Raw genomic sequence first — 24803 nt, 5'->3', positions numbered from 1 at the left:
TCCTGCCCCTCCATGGGCCAAAGATTGCATCAACCTTTCCTTGGTTACTAGGCCACTCCCTGCTAAGTCAAAAGTCTCAGGGTTCCAGGGACAAGGTAGGGGAAAAGAACGACGACAGCAGGTAAACAATTAAGAAGGAGATGTTCGGGCTCTCCACAAGAGGTTCACTCAGAGGTCTGCTAAACACAGGCAGAGGGTCAATGGGGCCACCTTTAGATACAGACACATGCAGCCCAGCCAGACAGATCAAACTTACCAAATAGTCACCAATTTCAGCACCTCAAGAATGGAGAGACACCCTAGGGGCTTGTTGATGTGAGTCACCCTTGACACTCCCAGTTGCATACAACAAGTTACTAGGCCCTCACCTCCTGTACCAGGAGATGCCATGTCTTGGCAACGAAGACTCGAGTGACCCCAGGTGGTTATGATTCCACGTGAAAAGTGCTCAGTGTTGCACCTCCACAAAAAGGAGGCATAATGTAAGGGGTCCACTGATCTGAGTTGCCCTGACTGTATGATCATTCATAAGCCTTTGATCGAACCATGGCCAAATTCCAGGATTTAAGATTGAAGGGCTTTTGCTGAACGCCAGGGTCGCCGACTGAGAAATCGGTGGGATAATATGCCCTTAACTAGTTTGGCTCCCAATTAATTCCTCCCCATTTTAATTAGTTGACAATGTCAATTTTCAAAAATGTAGCTTCATTCAGCTCAGAATAAATAAACCATAAAAGAAAAGAACACAAAAGAACAACAATAAATAACACATAAAATTGCATGTAGCATCAATGTAACAAATTAAAAATACTATAGCAAAATTACAAAGCATAAAAACCTATAGTACTCACCATAAAATACTCTTTGTCACAGCTATTCCTCAGTCTTGTTGCAGCTTTCAGAAAGCTAAGTACATTGAAAATAATGTCGCCCAAGAGCATTTGCAAATACATAAGGGCCAGCCTAACTTGTGAAAAATGTTCCCTCTTAAAAACAGGTGTAAGATAGGCCTTCCAGGGCATAGCATAAGAGCTACAAAACATCGTGAAGTGTAGGGTATTCTGCTAAGATCAATTGTCGCAGCCACAAGATGCAAATTTATACCCCCTAAATTTGCCCCAGGGTTAGGCTAACAAAGATGGTAACAGGTCCATTCGAAACCTAGTTAACAAGAAGCAATCATTCCCATTCTTGGTGGAAAGAAGGTAAGGTTCAGTGGTTAGCACTGTTTTCAGCATTATATGATGACAGACACTAGGCTTCACCACGACAGACCCCTCTCTTCCCAGAGCCCCCTGCCTGAAAAAGTGGGTTTTAACACAACTATAATAAGCTTTGCAGATCACCTCTGCAGAGCAAAAAAGATCACCCCTACCAAGCTTCTGAAAAGCAGTCCTGACATACTTAAGCCAGAGAATATGGAAAGCATGATCAAGGAACCGACAATCCTGAAAAATCTCCTTGCTCAGTTTAACACCAGGGTGTGACCAGATATTTAACTAGAGGGCAAGGAGATGAAAGGACGTAAGATCAGAAATATAGCCTACGCCCTATAGCCTACTCCTTGTGCACTGAAAATAAAGGCGTGCTCTGCAGCAGACAATCTGCCTTAGGAGCTTGTTCTAGACTATTTGCAGCTCAGCCTGATTAATATAACCCCAGACTTCACTCCCATAGGACACTATAGAAATAGATTCTGCTGTGTAAATCTGAGAAAGAGCCTTCAATGGTCTGCTGCCTAATCTAGAGGCAAAACTAAAATCAGCCACGTTCGCATGCGTAAAATCCTCCTTTCTCCTATTAATAAATGGACCCCAACTTAAATCAGAATCAAACAGCAACCCCACATAGGAAAAGGCTACAGGCTTTGGGAGGGCACTAGGACCTAAAGTAAACTTAGTTGGTTTGATAGAGCAAGACCCAACTACCATCACTTAAGATTTCATTTTGTTGATGGATAGATCAAGTTCTTCCATAAACCTAACAAAATAATTCAACAGTAACTAGAGACCTATAGCGGTTCTAGTCATAAGAACAGCATCATCTGCGTAAAGTAAAACTTGGAGGCTGCAAGGCCTCATACTTGCACAATTTGCTTTCACATCCATCAAAACTGCTCTAAGTTGTTAATATACAGGTTGAACAAAAATGAGGACAGGATGCAACCCTAATGCACACCTCTGTCAATACTAAAACTAAGTGAACAGTTAAGGTCTTTGGAGAAGCAGATCACAGCCTTGGTATCTCTATGAAGATCACGTAAAAACAGAACAATGTCCCTCTCTACCCCTATCTTCAACATGGTCTCCACAACTTAGATCTATTAACCCAATCAAATGCAAGTGAGAGATCCATGAAACCTTAATAGATAGAGTCCAGGCAAGCAACTGTGTACTTCCCTACAGTCAAATACAAATGTAAACACTGATTGACAGTGGATCTCTTTGCACAAGACCCATATTGAACTTCTAACAGCACATTACAGTCCTCAGCCCGCACACAGACTCTCCAAAAGGATTCAGCCAACCACTTTGACCACTGAATCAAGAAAGGAGATAGTCCTATAGAATAATAGACAATTTTATCAACCTCCCTGTAAATTGGTACAATAGTGGATATAGCCCATGGGTGTGGCGGGCCTACCAACACCTGCCGCGTTAATGAGGGCTGTCATAATAAGGACCCATACAACCACATTATTAAAAAAAACATCAGGTGGGAATCCATCTGTGCCCAGGACCTTGTTGGCTCTGGGCCCAGGGCCATTGTAGCAGTTGCCCTGCAAGCAGCTGCAAGCATTAAATTACCACCCCATTATTACACCTTTGCACCTTTTGCATTCAGAAATCAAAGTCCTATAAGTTGAGTACAGATCAGACAGGGCTGATGTATTTGACATGAGGTCCCTCATTGTCTGATAGTAATACAACAGTGTGTGTAATGCCTGTCAATGGCTCAACATTATGAATTACAAGCATTGCATCTGGCCTAGTGCCTCAAAATAGCCCCCCTTGCCTCACTTCATCTTAATGCAGAGGTGACAAAGACGAAAGAAGAGCAAAGATACTAGAGCATAAAGGGGACTTAATCAAGAGGCCAACCTCGTGAGTGGGAGAAGCGTTATGACCAGGGTACTGAGAACCGGAAATCAGAATGGAAACTTGCACCACTTGCCCCTGTGATGCAGATTCAATTGATGATGTCTTCTTCCTTTGTTTGTCAAACATAGGGGCAACTTTAGCATGTTTCTTGGATAGAATCCCTCCTAGAAGAAAATTGACCTCCCCAATTAAAGAGTCAATAATGCCACCTTATTGACTCTTGAGGGCGAGCAGGGTTTTGTTGTGTCCAATGATTCCACCAGCTTGCTGCTTTTGTTTTATCTCCCTGCAAGCATCTCTGCTGCTTTGCACTTTCCCATACCTATATATACCTTTTAGCCTAATTACGTGAAAATTATATAATAGTAAAATTTTGATTATATGAGAAAAGAAAAACACCTCCAAAGATCTGATCCTATGGGAGAATAACAAAACACATGTCAATGAAACCTCTGACAATAAATGTTTATGCAGTGGGTGCAAGAAATCAGGAGCGGCAGCCAGTGCATAAATGTTGCTATACAGGAATAAATTCTTTCTTACCACTGAACCCCACATCCAATAGGGAATGGCCCCACCCCGGCTCTTCCTGGAGCTGACAGGTGCAGGACAGACGCTTCCTTGGCCCAGGCTTCATCTGGGCACTTCCCGCATGAGTCTGTTGGTGCGGGACTTGGAACTAGATTTATTAGCGCTTGCATTCTGATGACAGGTACAAGCACTTTGAATGGCTGCCTCCTGGGGCCCAAAACCTGCAGAATATATACACACACACACACACACTGTTGGACATGGCTCTGTGGAGGGAAATTTTCTGAACATGTTTGCTGTTTCTCCCATCCTTTGCTGACTCTCTGTGTGTGATCTTAGGACCTTGAACACTTCACCACTGTCTGGCAGTCGGAAAGTGGGAGCATTCATCCTACCTATGATAGAAAGAGGCGGGTAATTACATGGTTGAGGTGCTGTACCTAAGAGGGCCCTTTGAAACATGTAAATGACATACCCAGGGAGGGTGTGGCCCTGGCTACTAGGGGGATGTACACTCACTGGGTGTGCCACCCCCTAGAAGACCCTGTTAATCATGTCCTAGGCCTATGGAAGAGACCTGCAGGGGTGCTAGAATGCCTGAACTTAGGGTGGCAGTCCTGATGTGGAGGCCAACTCTGAGCAGCCTTACGCCTTCCCTGGAGGGTCCTGATGGTGGGGCTGTGGTAGGCAGAGGGCAGGACAGGTATTCAAAGGGGTACCGACTCCAGACAGAGGAGCACTCCCATGTGGGTTTTTCCTACCTAAAGGGGAAGTCAACTGCTTCCATAAGGATCAGGCGATCCTCTACCAGCGGCTGTGGGGCATGGGCACTGTCCCCCTGTATGGGCAGGGGGAAAGTGCACATGCATGTCCTCCCCTGGAGTGGAGGTGGTTCTGATCAATGTGTATGGGTCCTGCCATGGCAGGGTCCACAGTGTGTACCGGGGCCATGGGACCTTCAGAAGTACTGAGCCTGGCCTACTAGGTCTGTGGGTGCACACTTACACTTGCAACATGTATGTTGCACCTGGCACAGCATGCCAGAAGGGGCACCATTGTCAAGGGGCCCTGGATGATTTAGTGAGCCAGACCCGGGGGCCTCTCTGTGCCCACATGCATGCAGGAGCTCTCATATATGGGGAGCTTGACAGCGCTGAGCTTGAGATGCCTACTTGCACCAGGGTGTCATGTACTTAAATGAGACTGCCACAACTTGCCACTGTGTGCAAACTTGCACATGGGTATTGCCATTTGTGAGTGGCAACATGTATTACTCGCCTGGGTGTGCAACTTGCACTTTGGTGGTTTTCCTATGTAAGTATGGGAGCTGGCATCACTTGCAGGGTGTGTACATGTGTACACAACTACCTTACTATATGAACTGAGCCTGATAGGGCAGGCCAGTATTGGTGCATGTGCACCTTTCCTGTGGCTTTAACAAAAGTGCCCCACATTCCCTGGTGGGCATGGGAGTGTGTCAGGGCATCTGGACTCAGGGAGTGCAGGGGAGCAGCCTCATGATGTTAAGTATTGTTGGACTCAGGATGAGAAACGTCTTCTTATGGTAAAGGTGGTTATGTTATCGATGTCCGAGAAATGCCACTTCAGGGAAGTGGGCATTTCTAGGTTCTGAAGTGGTTTTGGTGTCTTATAAATGTGGCTTAATTCTATGCATCATGGGTGTAGCGCACATTTGGGGCCTAGGTAAATAGATTGGGGGAGAAGTTTTTGACATTTGGCCTCAGAGCATGGTCCCACTAAAGATCATTGTAGAGCATTAGGGTGGACAGGGAAGAAATTTAGGGAAGACATCTGTGGTTTAAAGGAGAACCCTTTGAACCACCCCTAACTTCAAAGGAACCAACTAGTATAACTAGGGGTACTCAATGCTGCAAGGAAGAGTAACCTTTATGGCAACACGGGACCAGTGTTACTGGACTGCGTGGGCACACTGCCAGAGGAATCCATTGTGCCCAGGAGGATTACTGTCCGAGGAGGGGATCCACGCTCCTCTTCCTGCTTAGAGACTGGCCTGGGGCTTATTGCCTGCTGCTGAGAAGCACCCCAAATGGTAATTCTCCAAAGGCAGGTTGACTTGCCCCCTGCTCTCTGAGGAGGTCCCAGGGACATCAAAGACATCCTGAGAGGCACTTACATTGATGACTGGTAATATCTAGAGAGTAGTGTCCTCTGCTGCGTCAACAGGGTATGCGGGACTTCACTTGGTAGCAACAGCATTAGTGTGGCCAAAGTATTGTGTCCAGAGACTGGAATTGACTGGTGCGGAGCTTGCCAAGGACTGCCTGCACTTCAGCTGAGTGGCCCTTCATCATAGGGAGCAGTGCACAATGAAATGTCTTGTTAGTATGAACAGGATCAACCAGTGCGGGACCCCGTGGGCCCTGCTATTATTGAGTGTGTTGCATTTCTTGTGTGTGAGCCTCGGTTGCATGCTCATTGTGTGAGGTGCCTTTTTTATTGGTTGCAACCCTCAGAGGCAGGAGTGCATCCTGAGTTGTGCTGTACTTGGCCTCGTATGGCACAACTGAACTTGCATTGAAGTGTGTGAACGGGAAGTCTGGTGCGACTACAAGTCATTGTGTACTAGACAGTGTACCTCAATCCAGAGGGGCAAGGAAACCAAGTTCTGAGTGTGACCAGATGGTCTAGTGTGACTCAAGTCATAGTGTGCTAGATGTTATGCCTCCCAGAGGGTTGCAGTATTTACATCCTTTGTGGGAGAGTGCAGGAGGGTCTGCTGCAGTTCAAGTCATCAAACACCAGACGGGTGCCACTGTGTCAGAGGAGGTACCACCTTGGGAATTGGCTTGTGAATGATCATGCAGTCAGGGCGACGCAGATAAACTTCTGTATACCAGCTCGCCATGGAGTTAGTGGAAGGGGCCGATCATCTGAAGGCCTCATGATTTGGTTGCGCATATTACTTAATGCAAAACCCCGTATTTTGAACATAGAGTCTGGTGATGTCACAGGAGCTGACTCATGGTCATACCACATCTATAACGTATATAACAGAGGGACCAGGGCAGGAAGCATATCACCGACCATCTGTTGCTCACTACCCATAGGAATACATTCACTACTCAGGCTGGACTAATTATCCCTGGGGATTTTCATATAACGTACGAGCCTCTTGATATTGGCTGCTCCATGTCCTGTGAAGCAGAGGAGAAGCTATGGAGGATTCCATTGATTGAGACAGCTCCATTTAGGATCCAGTTAGGTGAGGGCCCAATTTAGCCTACCAATTATTATCCTTTACTGTGATGTCCAGCCTAAGAGCTTAGATCTAGAGATCGTAAAGCAGCTCATACATTCAATCATCTCGGGGCCTCAAGCAGAATAGTTTATATAATAGTAGCTCTGCCAATTTGGTGTGACTTACAAGACATGAGGGTTCTTCATTGGTCCGACAGTGATCATGATGCTCTACACTGCGCACTAAAAATCTGCTCTGGACAGCCTAAGTTAACTCCTTATTCCAGGGCTCTGGAGTTGATTCACTCTAATCATCATAGGAGAATTAAATGGCCTAAATCGGCACATCGTCCTGACCTAAAGGACCAAATGAAGAAGGTGTTTGCCAAGGCCCTTTGTAATTTTGCAGATTAGGTCCCTAGTGACATCAATCTGCAGGTCACATCTGATATACATCACACCCTTTTTAATAGTTTGGGATAGTGTTTTACATCAAAGTATAACTATAGATCCAATGCCCCGAAAATCTGCTGTTCATCGTTTAACAAAGAGTGCACTAGGGCTGAACTAGACACTTAAGAAAAGTGAAATCTGTGGTATCAAAGCAGGGTAGGGCCAAATAAAAACAGATACAGCACACAGCCAAAGAAACCGTGAGCATAGGCTTTGGGAGAACCTATATAATGCCTATGCAAAAAAGGATACTAAGAGATTCTGTCGTGTGATATCCAGTAAAGGGCAGGATTCCCCCGTTCGCTTGCCCGATTGTATTCAATCGGAAACCCGGCATCAAAATTTTTCTGAGCTATATGGCACTCCCTCACCACTAACCATGCTGAGGAAAACACCCAAGATAGTACATCTATGGTCCCATCTGTATATGCTGCTAGCTATCGGGAAGGTAGCTCCCACTATTGTTCATCTATTTTGTCATCCAGAAAAACCCAAATAGGTTGGAGTGAGACCATGAGGGCAATTAAATGATTAAGTGCATTGCTGCTTGGAAGGATGCAGGGCCAAATGGGATCCCAGGGGATCAGATGCTGTCTGACATCAAGCTTCGGGCCAAATATATAAACATCTTAACTAATGCAATTTTGTTTGGAATGGAAGCTGGAAGGCTGCCAAAATTGTACCGGTTTATAAGTATAGACAAAGGGACTAGCCTACCAACTACTGACCTGTAAGTCTCATTGATGCAATACAAAAAGTCTTAAGAAGGCAGATCCTCCACCTCCTGGAACAGTGAATAGAGGATCAGGGGGCATTGTTATACTTGTAGGTGGGATTTGGAACCCAAATGGACACTATAGGCCAGGTCTTCAGGTTTACATCAATATATTGTAAAACCGTTCTACTTGAAAAATCCCATCATTATCTGATTTTCATAGACCTAAAGACCACGTGCGACCTGGTCCCCCAAACCAAATTATGGGAGGTTCTTAAAGACATTGGGAATTCTCTTGATCTCCTTGATATTATCAGGTGGTTGCATCATGAAACTTAATCCGAGGTCTGCTGTAACTCAAGGGACGTACTTACAGATAAGATTGGCATTCACATGGATATATGTAAATTGTACATTTTAGCACCCATGCTGTTCTCCCTATATTTTAATAAGGTGGTAATTTAGCTGCATGATTGTATGTATGACGCACCTAGGCTGGTGGGCAGGGAAATTTCGCTCCCCTGGTTACTGACAATTCCTTTTCATTTCTAAGACCCCACAAGGCCTTCAGATATTGGAAGAGAGATTTAGGGATTGTTGCCATTTTAGAGAGTTTGTGATTAATTATGCCAAAACAAAATGTATGTATATGATCCCTCACAGATCTTTCAATGATCCCCTTACTTTAGATGGTGTTCCCTTAGCAAGAGTAATGGATTTCAAGATTTAGGAATTATGCTGGCTAGAAACATGTCTTGGTCCCTACAGATTAGGAAAAGTGCCCTAAGTTTGACTCACCATGCAGTAGCCAGTCGTAGGCCTTCTAGTTCCTCAAAAGTCAAATGTGTTTCACCTATCTTGAGGGTTTATAAGGCTCAGACGAGGCTAGTGCTTTGTATGGTTCTGAGATTTGGGGTTACTCAAGGGTAGCTGAACTTAGCCTAACTGAAAATTATTTCTTGCACACGCTTCTCAGTCTACACAAGAGCACCCCACTTGTATCTTTGTTACATGATTTGGACCTTCAGCCTGTGACTGCAAAAGCCAAATCATGTCATCTTCTTTATTGGTGGAACTTAAACCTACATCTGCACTGTCTGATTACTATTGTATATTAAAGGAGATAGTGGTCCTAAAAAAATTACACGCTATTAAGTGGGTATGTTTTGTGAAGGACTCCGTGATGGCGCTTGGCCAGGGCAAATATTAGGTGGACCGTTCCCCACCACTGCCCAGGGAAACAATGAAGCTGTAATGCTGTGCCTGGAGTGGTGAAAGATCTTTGTCATTTACAGCTTGGCAAAGATACCACTATACTAATCCTATGCTTAAAGACTTTACTGTATAAATGGCAAAAGACTTTGTCATTTTCTAGCTCTGTGTGGATAGCACGGTGTTAATCCTATGCTTAAAAGCTTTGCTAGAAAAACAGGCATTTGAGATAGGAAACTCTAGAGTGCCACTGATGTTGTAGAGTGTTCTATGCTGGAGGTGCTCGCCACCTGAATTGGTAACTATCCTGAGTTCTCTCTTCTCTTTTGCATAATGTATGCATCACTCTAACTCTGAAAGGGTTTTGTTTTGACTTAAACTGGGTGCTCCCTTGTGTATAGACAAAGCTAAAACTTTCTGAATAACTATAATGATAGTGAAACATGTGTCAGGGGTTGCCTTTGCTCATTTCAGGTTGGCTTGTATGGTATTTTACCAATTCAAAGCTGTAATGTTGTGCCTGAAGTGGTGATAGGATTTTGTCATTTACAGCTCTGCAAGGATAGCACTCTTCTAATCCTATGCTAAAAGACTTTGTTGTATAAAAGGCAAAAAAAAATGTCATTTTCCAGCTTGGCGTGGATAGCACTGTGCTAATCCTATGCTTAAAAACTTTGCTAGAAAAACAGACATTTGAGGTGAGCAAATCTAGAGTGTCGCTGGTGTTGTAGGGTGCTTTATAGAGGAGCTGCTCTCCACCTAAGCTTGGGAACTACCCGGATTAACTCTGAAAGGGTTTTGTTTTATGCTGGTACTCAAGATTGAAAATATATATATATATATATATATATATATATACAGTATATATATATATATATATATATATATAGTAAAATTGTTCATGTTCTATTAAAAAAGTAAAAGGATAGTGGACTGTGCAGATGTGACATTGATGTGAGCACTGTGGAAAACATAAACCACTGAATTTGATTGGTAACGGGATGTAACGATCAACAATGTTAGTTTGAAACTGTCATTCAAAACCATTAGCTATAGAATGAGTCATAAGTAGGTGGGCACCATTGAGTACATTTGTTAGCACTTGTTTTCATCAATGGAAAACATTGATTAACAAAAACAGAGATATAGTAACATCGCTGAACAACCATTGGTAAAGCAAATTGATCAGAGGGTACCATTCAAATCCTCATCTCAGACAAGGGTGGCCCCTGTCTCCTCATCTTTTTTTATCTCAAAGAACATTTCAACATAATTGACCTTGAATCCCTCATCAACATGTTTAATTTGGAAAAACCAAAACCGCACTTCATTTGGTCAAATCAATTCTTCTATAAATGCACATCCGGATATCTGGATCCAGGGACTGTTAGTGACATGCAAAATCCGAGAAAGATCCATCATCTCCGGTGAAACCAAGCTATACACAAAAACACATTTCTTCAAGCACACCTCCAATTTCGCCATAAGGAGCCTTCCTCCCAGCTCCCATTAAACAGCTGAATATACGAGAAATTCCTTGCCCCTCTTCTCTGGCCTTATGTACAGAATTTCTAAAAAAATCCATCTCCCCATCCACCCCTCAAATAAAGTCCTATGCTACCCCCCCACTATAGTTACATGGTGTAAATATTGCACCTAAATACATCTATTTTATTTGTTGTTATTTTTTTTATCATTTTAATGTAAATATTATTTTTCGTATTTTTATTAATATTACTAATAGCCCTAGTAGTAGAAGAAAGAGCAGTACTAGTGTCAGCAATATTATTACTATTAATATTTCTACTAATAACAATTGTACATTATTGATACACTGCTGATTGCCTGTGCTATTATAATAGCTGCTTTTAGTTGCATTGTAGTTGGATAATAATCCCGTTCATGATAGCTGTGCAAGAACAAACATAAAGCTACTGAATGGTTTAGCATTTATTCACGTTCATTTTCTGTTTCATGAGTATTATTTTTGAGGTGGATACTGAGAGGGTCCATAGAGGTCAAAGTCTATCAAGTACCCACCCCAGGTAGGATGAGTTCAAGTAGGGCATGACCGTCTCAGTCTAAACATTGTCCGCTTTTCTTTCCCACAACTTTTATCATCGTGCTATAACCTGGTAGTATAACATATAACACCAGATTATTTGTGGGACGGTGGGGAATTTCCATGAGGATTTCCTCCCAAACTGATCATAAATTATTTTTTGCACTTGAATTTACTGGGTGTGAGAACCAGTACCCCAATTTTAGTGGCTTGAAACAGTAGTCAGTAAAACTGCTTTAGGCTTGAGGTGCATCAGCAGTCTGACCTTGTATTCCGGCCATTCCATGCCTCCTTATATGCAAGGGGAAGCATTCAATGTTCTTCTCTGCCATGACACATCTTTCTCTCCCCTACCCTCTTGACCTCCTACCTCTCCGCGTTTTAATCCAGCCAACCTATAAAACTTTACCTTCAGCTCAGAGCCTCTGGTAAATGTGTAATTCAAACCCCTCAAAAAGGGAATACTATGCGGAATTCTGCACCATAATTCCATGTCTCCATTTTTACTCTCCATCGAGTGGTGTTTAACTACTAATAGGAGGAATTCAATGTGTAGATTCGGCCTCTTAAAGGAAATTATGCCTACGACAAATCTCTGCATTGAACTAGCCATGCAGCACATTTTAATTTGTTTTCTCACGGAGTTCCCTTTCTACTTTTATACTGCAGAGTAGCTTCTTAGTAATGCATTCTCTGTAATGCTTTCTATAAACTTTAGGGTATGCTGACATGATTCCAAAAAAATGTTAAAACACAATTATGCTGAATTACACTGAGATGGCTAGAAAATGTGTGATTTCCCAAATAAGTGTCACTCAAAGAGCACTGTTTGGTGCCTATATACAATGCTGTGCAGCACTCTAACAGTCTGTCCTTTCACTTTAAAACTGGTCCCAAACCAGACTAGTTTCAATTATCTCAACAATTACGCATCAACAGGCCCATGGAATAGTGAGCTAATCCATTATTGGTAAAAAACAACTAGAACCTAAATTACTGAACAAGCCATTGGAAAACAATCATAGATTCACATTTGAAAACAATTAGATTGACTACTTACAACCCTACTTCGTTAACACACTTTTTGGTTACTTCAAGTGTCAACGGGAGGTTCTTAAGTTTAATTTTCGCACGTATTGGCTGCACAACTGTGACTAAGAACTTAACAATAATATAAATAAAGATTACACAAAATAAAACCATAATGGAAATCAGATAAAGTATATACTATGACCAACAATCATAAAAACTTTGCTCGGCTCTGTAAATCAATACAGTCTACAGTAGTAACAATGTAATTTGTGGATAGTTAGTTTACATCACTTCACAAATCTCTGTGCAATTGCTAGCTAGGTGTCATTTGTTAAAGTAGCTATCTCATGAAATAATATCGTGGGTGTACAGTAAAACTTAACCACGTCTACCATTGTAGTAGTACTAGCATTCATGATATGCATGCTCTGTAGAAGTCTTGTACTGAGATTCAAGTGCAGGCTTCATGCAATACCAAAAGTGTTTGTCAAAATTATTTGAAAGTCTCACTACTGGGAGTGAAATAAAGGATGCAAGTGAGCATAGATACCAGTTGTGTACGTATGAATTATTCAGCCCCATAGCTGAAAGAAATTTAGGATGATTAGCACTTATTTCGAGCACAGAACCTGCTTTTTTATGACTTACATATACTGTTGGAAGCCAGACTCACAAATTGCTTAGAGGCTGGTCTTACATTGATGAACCTCAACTTAGAGGGCAGCAGTGGTGAATGCCCCTCAGCAATTTCAAGGAAGTTCACAGATTATATATAAATGTGCACGTTCAGGGCTATGTCGGTATTGCAGCACTGAGATACTAATTGATACTGCAAATCAAATGACACATTTATTGTTAGACATACCTGGTTGTCTTAGTTATGGGTTACAAACCCATACTGCAGTCTGGAATAAAGGGGCAATGTATGAAATCAATTGCATTTTCAGTACTTAGGCCCTCATTATGAGTCAAGTGAAACAGAAACCCAGGGAAGGATACCAATGTGCCCGATTACACATTTTCACGGTGCAGGATTACATCGACTAAATTAAAAAACATTTTTCTCTGAATTGTAATCAACAAAGGACCTAGGGGGTCATTATGACCCTGGCGGAAGGCGGAGAAGCGGCGGTAAGACCGCCAACAGGCTGGCGGTGTTTTTTTTTGTATTATGACCATGGCGGTTACCGCCATGGTCATCCGCCGGTTCTCCGTTCCGCCCACCAGGGCGGAGACGACCGCCGGGCTGGAGACCTGGGTCTCCAGCCCGGCGGCCGTCACTATACCGCCGGCGGTATTTTGACCCAGCTTGCCGCCGTGGATTTCCTGCGGTTGGAACCGCCATGAAATCCATGGCGTTAAGCACTATCAGTGCCAGGGAATTCCTTCCCTGGCACTGATATGGGTCTCCCCCACCACCCACCCCCACCCCGACTCCCTCCCCTACACCCCCCACCACCCCTGCCACCCCCCAAAGGTGGAAGGGCCCTCCTCCCCACCCCGACCCCCAACATCACAGAACTCACACACACGACACGCACGCAGGCACCACCAACACACACACGCACACACACGCACACACACCGACATACATGCCTACATCCACAAACACAGTCGCACACGCACACCCACATACAAACATACATGCACACATCCATACAGACATACCCACAGACATACATGCACTCATTCCCAAAACACCAACACCCCTGCAAGCGTACACGCATTCACACACCCCCTCTACATACACAGACGTACACCCCCATGCACCCACACAACACCCCCCCACCCCCCCTCCCCTAACGGACGATCGACTTACCTGTTCCGTCGATCCTCCGGGAGGGGACGGGAGCCATGGGGGCTGCTCCGCCGACACCACACCGCCAACAGAATACCGCCACGCCGAATCACAGGACGTGATTCGGTGGGCGGTGTTCTGTTGGCGTGGCGGTGGAGGTGGAGCAACCTCCACTTCCCCGCCGCCCGCCAGTATGGCTGTTGGCGGCTCTCCATCTGAAAAAGGACGGAGAGCAGCCAACAGTCATAATACGCCGAGCGGCAAACCGCCACCACTGGCGGTCTTCCGCACGGCGGTCCCTCGGCGGTCTTGTAAAAAGACCACTGAGGTTGTAATGACCACCCTAGTGTTTTAAGTCCTCCATAATAATACCAATAATAAGCCTGAAAACTTGTGATGTCAAGCATCTTGCAGTGAAATGCTGGCTGAGCCAATAACTGTGGCTTTGGAATCTCACCCTTGAACTACCTGGCATCCGCTAAGGAGGCACTCAGAACCAAATTTAAAAACAGTGGTGCTGCATCCAATTCAGCACAACTTTTCTTGTGCCCCCCTGCGCCCAGCTAACACCACTATGTGCGCACCGTATTTATGACACAGCACTCTATGGTATTAGGAACAATAGCGAAAACATTGTTTACGCTATTGTGGTGCTTTGCTTCACTAGTGTCAAAGATGTTCATGCTAGTGGAGCAAAGTGCAAGGATGCCCATTGATTACAATGGATGTGTCCTTTTAACCATGCTTTCAGCAGGCATTAAAAATTAAGCTAAAAATGGTGCAATTAAACCCTGTAGATTTCATTGCGCCATTTTTGCGGTCCTCCTTGCACCGGAATGCCGCCTTTGCATGCATTATGCATGGTGCATGCATAATGTGGCACAAAAGGTTACAAAGTGGCGGAATGCATGCATTGCAACACTTTGTAAATACCACATTAGCGTAAAAAAAATTACGCTGAGGTAGCGCTAAGGTGGCGCTACAGTGGCACAAGGAGCCCTTAAATCTGTCCCTTAGTGTCCACTTCATGATACAAGCAAGGACAGATAGGTACCACAGGAGCTTTGTAGATGTCTCACTGGTGGGGTTGTATTATGTGACAGTACAACTGTTTACTGTTTAAGTAGCTACACAGGTGATCTTTTAAATCTGTTAATGTTTGTTATCTTTTGAATTTTTTAATGTATTTTCAAATATGGCATGTTTCCATTGAAATGTCTGCTTTTAAGAGGGAACACTGAAAAAGACAGGATATTATACAGTCGCACTGTGAGAGCTCTGTGGAAGTTTAATTAATAATCAAGTCTGTCTGCTGCAGATCTTAGAGCACTTTCCTAAGGTGTACAAAGCAGTTCTCATAAACGAGCTGTAAGAGGCATTGTCGTTTTTCAGCACATGAAGGACTCACTTAGTAAGCCTCTGAAAAGTCAACACTTTGAACTGACAGTGACCCTTTGATGTAGAAAATGCAAATCATTGCTTTGCACTCTCTACTAGGGTGATCTGCAAGCATTCAGATTTCAAATCAATGATGCATAGAACCTTGGCAGCTCCTAACCTATTTACAAGTTCATCAGCTCAACCCATGTGAGCGCTTGACTTTAGTAAAATAAATCAGGATTGGACTAAGGACTAATGAAATGTTCAGTTCAGTCCCTCCCTGGGGGATGACTTTAGAGATGTCTCCCTAAATGCTAGTCCTCACATTACCTGATGTTCTGAAAATTTTATTTTTGACAGACAAGCTGTAATGTAGCCTTTGTCAGTTTCATGGATGCACTGATCCTTGAGCTCAGGTGCCAGTGAGAAGCGCTCCAAAAACTGTTTCAGTACCAATTACTGCTCTTCTCTCAGTCTGGGAAAGAGAACCACTCCCTTCATAGAGCCATCTTTCTCATGATGTGACAGGAAATCAGGGAGAATCTCATTCTCATCTTTCTCTTTGTATCATATCTTCCACTGTTAGCAACACTGTTTAAGACTTGTGAAAGTGGAGTTTAAAGTGCTTGGTACAAAAGATCCTGCAAGGATTTCTTGTGATGAGAAGGTCTATGAGGCAAGTCATCTCCCCAAACATCTCAAACACAGTGTACAGTCTGGTCTGCTTATCTTGGCGTGCTTAGCTGTACTGCCCAACAGTCCGTCCCATTCATGCTCAGCAAAGTCACCTACAGGTCATACCATTGCTTGGTCAGTTCATGACTAGCCTCATGTTCTATGTCATCTTAGGCCTAGATCGAGGACTGTCTACAACATGTTTGACTGTTCCTTAGCAGCATTACCTCAACCTTGACACAAAAGACTCAAGAAACCACCGACTACATACTGAGGCCCACTCCCTTCTGAAGATCATTCAAGCAGGCATACACAAAGCACGGAAACAGAGGACTCTACTTCTTCCTGTGGGGTAAACCCACACCGATAATCCTAATATTCAGGATACAGTTAAACATTTCACTAAGCCCACTGGTAGGGGAGTGATAAAAGGTAGAAATATTGTAACTGACCCCACATGCATCCCACATTGTCTTCATATATGCAAGCATGAAGTTAGTTCCCCCGACTGAAACAACGTGCTTGGAGAACTCTGCTGAGTAATGATACCAAGTTGGGCTTTGACCACCACAGGAGAAGCCATTGTAACAAGGTTCCCTTCCTACATTCTGGTGGCATTAGCCACCAGAATTTACCTATTACCTACAGAAGGCTCGGGGTTTAGGTGTCCAATAATATCCATTCCCAGCATCTCATAAAGTGTCCCAACCCCCGGTACCAGAATGTTGGGGCTTTGCAATATCTTTTGACTTACCTCTGGTCTGACAGGTCATGTGGAAACAGCAGAACTACTACACCCTGGCTCCCATTGTAACTCAGTAGAAGAATCTTTCCACCAGACATGGGTCTTGGTCACGCAAGGTGCACAGTGAAGGGGGTATTGTTGGCCATCTCATTCAAGAATGCTGTGTTTACAATTTATGCCTACTAAAGTTCACAAGTCCATCTGTGAGTGTGCATGGGCTTCAAGTTACCTAAACAAAGTTTACTAGCCTTACCTGCCTAGAAGATATACCATCTGGCCAAACAGGCTTGAAAACTTGTGGGCAGATTGTCAGATGTTCCACATCTCAGAATCTCCCTCAGTGACACTGTTATTTCCCCCTTGAAACTCAAAGATGATGTGCTAAAGTACAGGAAGACTCATTTTCCACTCAGCCTATGGACTGGACTCATCAGACAAGTCACCAAACGACCCAAACCTGTCCTCCAAGACAGTCTGCATTCACCAACTTTTCTCAGGCACCAAATTTTTAAATGCTTAGGTCCAATAGTTGGCTCCCACATTTCAGGCTTTTCTGAAAAGACCTCGTACATGTATCCTGTTTTGCACACGTCATCCAACTATGGCATAGCTGTGTCTGGACCAGCCATTCCACCCAAAAACCTCCCTTTATTCCCCACCCCTCATCCACTCTCAGTTTAAAGAGATATGACATGTAGTGGTTCGCAAACGTTTAACATAAAATAAATAAAGGTTGAGTTTGACCTTTCATTATATTAAAACCAGTTTATTGAGTAAGACCTGACAGAGCTGCTTTGTAGGAACGTAGTCAAAGTTTCAATTCTGAGATAACCGTTCATAGTGCAGGTGAGGGTAGAAGTACATTGTAACAGCTTTAAAATGAGAAAGAGAGATGTAATATTGCCCTTTAGAAAAATGTCATGTTAAGCCTATTAAAAACACTGTTTAGTATTTCAACATGCACAATTCTACGGCCCATTTGTACCAAAAGGGACCATTTGCACCATAGCACTATGAGGCCACATGATCATCCATTTGTTTTGTTTTCTAACTCGATATTCTGTGCACCAGATAAGCATGTTTGGTGTTGAGCGGAGTAGTGCATCTCTGAAACACTGATATGTCAATAAAAGATACATTTGAAAATTGAGAATGTGATTTGCTTTGCGCCAGTCTTTCACGAGATTTCTCTGGAATGGCTCCTCATCAGCATTTACAATTGCTGATGGTTTTGGAAAGATAAAACCTGAATACGGATCTGACACAAAATCGGTGTGGCAAGCAACTATTGTTTTGATTCATACCAAAGAATTCATGTCTCTAAGTGTTAACAAAACACCTCCTCCCACACTGCAGAAAGGAGTGGCCTACGTGACACGCCACAATGTGGTTGGAAAATCATCACTGCACTGCCAACCCGGCCCTCTGAAATTAATACATACAAGACGCCGCTGGGCTATCATGTAAGAGCCCTGGAAGATTCAATTTAAAGTGAGCGTCTGCCACCTTCTCAGAGCATGCTGTGACTGTGAACCAACCTTGAAATCCACGTCTGCAATCTTTGCCGTGAATGGAAGCGCATGAAGACAACACGCCTCACTGTGCAGCTGTGCAGGAAAATGCAGCACGGCTTCCGAAAGGGGAGGGCGGCTTTAACATAAAACAGCTAAATGTCGTTCATTTCAAACATTCTTTCATCAATGCATTTCAATAGAAAAGAAAGCAACGTTAAGAAAAGTGAAAACGGGATGGAAAACGTGTTATTCTCAAGTGCGGAGTAGGGCACAGAAACCATTTAAGTGCGTTAGACTTGTGGCTCTGGGAAAAACAATTATATCATCAGCACCTCAGCGATCTGTTTCACTATATGGATGTAAGAGGTAATAATGACTCACAACTTCTAAATGGCTGCTGTTATACATTAAAAAACTGACGTGGGACGCTTTAGGGTGACTATTTGGTGAGGCGATTTTCAAATCACCCTCACAAACACAATGAGAAGGGTGGGTTAATGGGCAGGTGCATGAGTTTGCTATTATACGGCTTGATTGAAATATTGGGGGAGGAGGGTGGAGAAGCTGAGGGCACATACACAGATCGATGTAGATATCATTACACAGTTGGAGAGATGCCCTTCCATGGCCAGCAGTAACCAGGCAGGGTGGGTATGACGCAACAAGGGCCGTACTCAGTTGCCCCTCCCCGTGGTCATTTCCTAGCGGCTTCTATTAAATGAAATATTTTTATGACACTGAAAAGACCTTCAGCCAGGAGTCCCAGAGCACCTGTGAGTAAAAAAGGCGGATTTTTTTCCCGGTGTACTGAAACATTCGAACACTCTTTGCATTTGCCAATTATACCACTTTACGGCCGTTGAGTCCAGTGCCCCGCTAAAATGAGCTTACGTGACTTTCTCCGACCCAACTTGCTCATGTGGACTCTGGACAGCCGCATATTGGCTCTTTCGGACCTGCCTCTTCCCCGAAGGCACCACGGTTCCACAGCCCTTTGCCCCGCATCCTCTCACTGTCCAGGGCAGCGAGTATCCCTTGGGTCCTCCACGCTGCTTCCCATTAAGGTGGCTTCTTGCTCCCGCGCTCTGCTCTCTTCACGTCCTATGCCGGTGCAATGCCACTCTGCCGTGCCCAGGGTGGCACATGTTTGAGGGCCTTTACTCTATTCAGCATCGGAGATGCAGGACAGACCCTACTTCCGGAGCTCATTTCCAAACACACCCACTAGGGGTATCTATTGCACAGCTACCTGTCGGGCCCAATTTAAACTAGGGCTGGCATTTAGAGTCTATTGTTTTCTCGATCCAGACATCATTTTTAAAAGCGAACGTATATGTTCTAAAATGCAACGTGGCACTTGTTAAATGTATTCCCTCGTACTTGACTCAAGTGGGGTTATCAGGAAAGCCAAGGCAATGCGCAAGCAAACACCCCCATAATGGAAGACCGGTGTTAAACCAGGCTAAGGAGCAGATGTTTTGCATCTCACACACACATTATTTAAATGACAGCCATTTGCGGTTCAAACTGAAATAACTGCAAAGTGAGCCAAACAAGGAGTCAGCGTCCATTATCTTGATTATTAACACTCTGCATTCTCCTCTTTGCGCTTCCCCGGGAACCCCAAAACATAATGTTCAGGGAGCGCACTATCACATTAGAAATTACCAGGAAAAAAGACGGTATTGATTGCAAACATCTCTTCGGGCGGCTACCTTGGCAGCCCCGGCGTGCTTTAGAGCCGTGCTGCTCACACTTCGATGTTCAATGGCCTCGGATCGCCCTACTCACGTGGCTCTTGTGCACCTGTTAATTATGTTTCTACTCACTGAGAGGATGCGTTTTCTGTCTGTGCCAGCTGGCTGGTGGCCTTCGTTCTGCACCGAACCGCGGGTTTCCAACCCGGTAACTACGGCGTCATTTTGACTGATGACTGGAATCCCCGCCCGACACACCCGCAGGTGGTGCGCACGAGACAGGGCGCAGGTACGCACCCTGATGCAGCGAGCATAGCCGCGCGCCCGGAGTGAGGGGAGATGGTATTGAGGGCACTGAGAGATGTCGAGGAGGGGGAAAAGGGTACCTAAGGTGCTTTAGTGCTCGCTCCTGGCCATTCCCACTGGTATGGTACTCCAGCATTTCGTGCAGAGGATTCTGGGACAGAAGAGTTCACTCAGGACAGGGAAACAAGCGCTGTCAATATGTGTTTTAATCACAGCAGTTCGTACCACCATGACTCGATCTATATAGGACACGCTATTCTGCACTTCCCCTTCTAGAACAGCACAGAACCATCCTGTAGGGTGTCAGTCTGGCCCAACCCCCTGTCACTAAAGACCCCTTGGAAGATTGCACTGCCCCTTCTATCTCTCCTTGCACCTTCCCGAGGGTCACATAATTACTTCAGTCGAGCTCTAACTTTACTGCACAAACCTTCTGCTTGCATAACACGCCTCCTGTCAGACATACTCGGCTGCTTCTAGCCCATCAGAGAACCTTCTTGTAGGGCTGTGCTTCATTCTAGCTCTACCTCCACTGCACATCGTCTCTGCTGAAACTACCGACCCCTTGGCAGATAGCGCTGCCCATTCCAGCTCTGCACGCACAGTGCTGCAAGTCACAGAGCTGTCCTTATTGCACAGGGCTGCTGCCGACACTGCATGGGTAATGACAGACAGGCAGTGTTGCTTCTAACCCAGCAGGGAATCCCTCTGAAGGCAAGTGCTACAGCCCAGCTTTCTCACATCTGCACAAGGCTGCCGCTCACACTGCCCGGTTCCTAGCAGGCAGGCCTGCTCTGCCCAAAGGCATAAGGCAAGCAAGTCCATGCAGCCCGGTCGGTCAGAGGCCCCTTCGGTCCTCCATTTCGCCCAATACCAACATGCATGTGTGAGATATAAGAGACTAAAGGGACTCATTTTGTGTTACACCACTGCCTCTGCACAGGGCTCCTGCTCACACTGCCTGGGTCCTGGCAGCCAGACCTGTTCCTTTCAGCTCTCCACGCAACCTTCTTGCCTGTCACAGTGCTTCAGCCGAGTTCTGCCCTCACTGCACAGGGATGTTGCCTACACTGCATGGGCACTGGCAGACACTGTTGCTTCTAGCCCAGCAAAGAATCTCCCCCTAGACCAGAGGTCTTCAAACGGGGGAGGGGCCACCCTAAGGGGACCTCAAGTGATGGGGTAGTGAGAGGGTTGCCAGGCTCTGACCAAAAGAAGCATTATACAGATAACAGTGCTTTGTTTTAAGCAGAAACATGTTTCTGCATTTCAAATAGGTAACAGTACTCAACTGCACTGTTTAAATAAGTCTAGACATACTTAAACATTGCCATCTTTATAAAATAATTGTGAAAAATTGTGAGGGGGCCCAATGACTTTTATTTTTCAACTGGGGGGGGGGGCGCTGCCTTAAAAAGTTTGAAGACCACTGTTCTAGGCCAATGCTCCAGCCCGGCTTTATCTCCTCAGCACAGGGGAGTAACCCAAGCCCATGCAGTCCTCTCAGTCAAAGAGCCCCCCAGTCCTTTAGGGGCCCCATTTATCCATGAACAGGAGGTCTGAAAGGTACTGGCTCCATCACAGTGGGCATGGTCTCACGTGGACACTGTTACACATATCACAGATGCCGGTTCGGGTAGCATCTGAAAGTGTGATGAACCGCAATACAACCCACCTCCGAGATTGTTGGACTGAGGCATTGCATGCAAAGCAACGCAAAGCATGCCCGGTTAAACATGAAGCGCGGTGTAACCTTTCAGTTCGTAAAAATAGCATTTTTGTTACTTCCCGTTGTGAACACCGTCACTTTCTAAGAGTGTGTTGACTATATCCTGCATAAACACAAACGCCCACCCCAAAAAAAAACAAAAAAAACATGCCCATGTTAACAAGCGAAAAACGGGACCCCGCGAGAGAAGGAAAAAATTCAACAAACACGATCATTGTACTTTGCACGGAACTTGGAGGTGAGAACAAATGGATTCACGTGTCTACCATTTCACCTATTGCCCCTGTCCCCAGCACCTTTATTCTTGTCCCCAGCACCTTTATTCTTGTCCCCAGCACCTTTATTCTTGTCCCCAGCACCTTTGCTCCTGTCCCCAGCACCACTGATCATGCCCCAGCCGCTACCTGTGCTCCGGTACCCAGCATATTTGCTCCTGCCACAGCACCTCTGCCCCTTTCTTCAGCACCTTAGCTCCTGCCCGAACACCTGTGATCCTGTCCCCGGCACCTTTAATCCTGCCTCCGGTATCTTTCCTCCTGCCCCAGGACCTTTGCTCCTACCCCAGCACCTTTGCTTCTGTCCCCAGCACCCTTGCTCCTGCCCCAGCACCTCTGCTCCTGTCCCGAGCACCTTTGCTCCTGACCCCGACCCGCTAATAAAAGCTCGTCACTGGAATCGATGGTCTCCTATTGGAATACCAATGAATACAAATGACTGTCTCCAGAAAGCCGCTCGGGTTGGAAGCACTAGGTGCACGTCAAGAGCTGTAGTCAGAGTTTTATGTGAAGTTGCTGGAAGCTATGGGCAAAGTGCGCCCCCTTTAACGTGTTACACCTTAAAGGGGAGAACGGTGACTGTCCTTTGCATACAATACGCTGAGAGGGGGTATGTTCACTGGCCAGCATTACCTACACCTAACCTGAAGTACGGGCTCTTTGCAGCTGCCAAGTTAGTGCAGAGAAGGCGCCGGGACGCTCACATGGGCTGGCACCTGCGGCTCACAACCGGCCCTCAGCTCGGTCACCTCTTGGCCTTATCTGTCAGCCAAGATGGAAGTTTCACTCAGCGTTTCTTCCCACCTCTTTTTCTTGGAGAGACAATGCAATCGCGACGGTAACAATACCGTGACCGTGATACATTAATACAACAGTATGTTTCTGAACAGGCGCTCAAACGCAGGGTTATCTATAGTAAGTGTCATGCGGCTGCGATTATGGTCGGAGGGGCAGTTGCATGACAGATTCAATAGAAGCGAGCCTGGTGGTTGCCGAGTTAGCTTTCGGTGGGGAGATAACGTTCAACACAGTCTGGCAGCATTTTTAGCCAGCAGATGTTCCGGGTGCACATTAAAGAATATAAGGTGATTTCAATGGACATTGTTTTTTAATGAAACATTCACTCCAAAATATGAAACAGACCATGCAAGGTATGTGTCTAACAAACAGTCCGAGGGACCGGGCAGCTCAAGTCACCAACAGCTTCAATGGGAACAGCATCCCGACTACTTACAGCTCTTCTCAATGGACCTTTCTCCAGCCACTCCTGAGATCCTAGTCCTTTCCGCTCAGCCACCTCTTTTCAAAGCTCTCCCCAAAACATTATCAATCCAGCGGACGAAATGGTGTCAGTTGCGTGGGATTCCCAAACCCTCGCCGGCGTACCCATGGCGCCTGCTATCAATCCGCGAGTGTCCCTCCGCTGCACCGTGGTGCAGTCCCAGAGCCCCGAGGTCCCCTCTCGTGCACCTGCTCGCGGATGCCTTCCTGTCCGGGCTGGTGGGGTGAGGACGGGGGAGGGATGACTGAGGCTCAGGACCAGGAGCCGCCTCACTCGCACACACTGATCCAGTGAAAAGCAGCAGAGCCTGACAGCTCGGGAAGAGGGAAGGGAGGCGCTGATGCGCCGGCAGCAGCGCAGGCTCCCGCGCAGGATGTGATGTGCGGAGCGTCCTCGTGCGCTGAACCCTCACTCACGCAGGCACCCCACGCTCATGTAGAGGGGCCACCTCTCACGCGCATTGCACCGAGACTTTCCTGGTCAATTTTCACCTCATGCTTTCTGTCCCTGGTGAGGAATTATCGCTGGAAGATTAAACGAAATATGCGAGCACATTCAGAGGCACGTAAAACTAGTCAGATTGCGTTCAAGGTGCACTCCAGACAGTGTCTCCTCAGTCAAGCGAAGGGATTTCCCTTCGAGATAAGAAGCGCTTTAAAGGGACAGGCACTGCCCGGTACTAAGTACCTGCACTTCTTTTACTTGAAAGGGAGAGTACCAGCACTTTTCAGCATTGCTGCAATATATTTAATGAGAGAGTGTCGGCACTTCTCAGCACTGCTGCAATGTATTTAATGAGAGAGTACCTGCACTTCTCAGTACTGCAGCAAATATATCTAATGAGAGAGTACCTACACTTCTCAGTACTGCTGCAATATATCTAATGAGAGAGTGCCGGCACTTCTCAGCACTGCTGCAATATATCTAATGAGAGAGTGCCGCCACTTCTCAGCAATGCTGCAATGTATTTAATGAGAGAGTACCTGCACTTCTCAGTACTGCAGCAATATATCTAATGAGAGAGTACCTGCACTTCTCAGCACTGCTGCAATATATCTAATGAGAGAGTACCTACAC

At 45.4% G+C, this 24803-nt stretch overlaps 1 protein-coding gene across 2 annotated transcripts in view; it reads right to left on the bottom strand.

Annotated features, from left to right (window-relative positions):
- Positions 1 to 24108, bottom strand: part of SNTG1 (syntrophin gamma 1) — a 3232656-nt gene extending 3208548 nt beyond the window's left edge. Inside the window, exon 1 of one of the 2 annotated variants that reach the window (XM_069218895.1) lies at positions 23679 to 24108. The gene's annotated coding sequence lies outside the window, so the exon portion shown is untranslated. The remainder of the gene's footprint in view (positions 1 to 23678) is intronic. The other variant, XM_069218893.1, reaches the window with a different exon arrangement.
- Between the last annotated feature and the right edge of the window lie 695 nt (positions 24109 to 24803).

This window comes from Pleurodeles waltl, chromosome 2_2 (assembly GCF_031143425.1).
Source record: "Pleurodeles waltl isolate 20211129_DDA chromosome 2_2, aPleWal1.hap1.20221129, whole genome shotgun sequence".
NCBI classification, from domain to species: Eukaryota; Metazoa; Chordata; class Amphibia; order Caudata; family Salamandridae; genus Pleurodeles; species Pleurodeles waltl.
The sequence above is the reverse complement of the archived record's forward strand: the minus strand, read 5'-3'. Positions and strand labels throughout refer to the sequence as shown.